Raw genomic sequence first — 1,162 nt, 5'->3', positions numbered from 1 at the left:
GGAAGGATTCCACAATCCTATCACAATCAGTAAGGAGAGATTTTCATTGTAATTTCACAAAAATCTTCCTCAGTGACTAAAGATGTAAGAAAAGATATCGTGCAATGAATATCTTCCATTGTAGTCACTCTGTCCTTAACTTGAAACCTCTGTACTGAACAGAGGTTTGAAATAATGTGAAAATGGAGGAGTGACCTCCCTTATCCAAGAAAAAAAAAAGTATGGCTGTAAAACGCTCTTCCTTACTCCCTTCTGAAGAATAACCAAATTTCAAGGACTCTAGCGCACTACAACTGAGCTCCTTTAAACTGGGGTGGGGAGAGAATATGTCAAACGGCAATCTTGGCACTAGCAAACAACTCACCAGTCCTTGCTATTTGGTCAAGTCATTCTGAAATACTACTTCCCTCCATCACCATGTCATAAAAAAAAAAAAAAATAAATGCAATGGGCCTCAAATAGATTTGCTGAATCACCAAGACCCCCAAATATAAAGCTGCCGAAATCGCTGGGCTTGAGCACTGGCGGCCATACCTCAGCAAGCAGGTCCTCTCCGAAAATGTGCAAACTTCCTTCACTTGTTCATTAAAGGGTAGCAAGGGTCTAATGTTTAATTAAAGCTTTCCCAGCATTGCTATTAGCAGTAGTGGTTTTATACTAAAGACGACCAGGGTCTCTATCCCTCAAGGGCAAATGCACCACCCTGGCCCGCAACCGCAGCCACAATGGGCACCCCACGCTCTCCTTTCTGGGCACCCAGTGCCTGCCTTCCTGCACCCCGATTCCTCCGTGACCATGCTTCCTGCTCCGGTCCGACTGGCACAGCCCCGAGCTCCCACGGGTTCCCAGGGTTACGCAAAGAACCAAGCCCGCAGGCCCTCGCCGCGCCAGGCTACCCCTCCTCTCCCGGTAGCCCCGCGGTCCTCCTGGGTCTCCGCTGCCCAGCCCACTCCTTCCTTCTACTCAGCGTTCTGGGGGCCTCGGGCGGGAGCCTCACCGGTTGGTTCGGTCCGGAACAGCCCGGCTCTCCCGCTTTCACTTCCAGCACGAAGCGGCGTCGGTTGGTCCGGCACCCCACGCTCCCAGTCCCCACGCCGCCGCCTACTGATGCCGAAAGCCGCTTCTAGGAACGCGCCATGTTCGGCGTCGCCGCTCCACGCGA

General features: G+C 51.9%; 1 protein-coding gene across 2 annotated transcripts in view; it reads right to left on the bottom strand.

The window, feature by feature from the left end:
* IPO11 (importin 11) overlaps positions 1 to 1,162 on the bottom strand; it is a 129,632-nt gene extending 128,470 nt beyond the window's left edge. For both annotated transcript variants that reach the window (XM_005857926.2, XM_014548917.1), the window contains exon 1: positions 998 to 1,162. The gene's annotated coding sequence lies outside the window, so the exon portion shown is untranslated. The remainder of the gene's footprint in view (positions 1 to 997) is intronic.

The sequence above is a fragment of the Myotis brandtii genome, unplaced genomic scaffold (genome assembly GCF_000412655.1).
Source record: "Myotis brandtii unplaced genomic scaffold, ASM41265v1 scaffold115, whole genome shotgun sequence".
Lineage (NCBI taxonomy): Eukaryota > Metazoa > Chordata > Mammalia > Chiroptera > Vespertilionidae > Myotis > Myotis brandtii.
The sequence above is the reverse complement of the archived record's forward strand: the minus strand, read 5'-3'. Positions and strand labels throughout refer to the sequence as shown.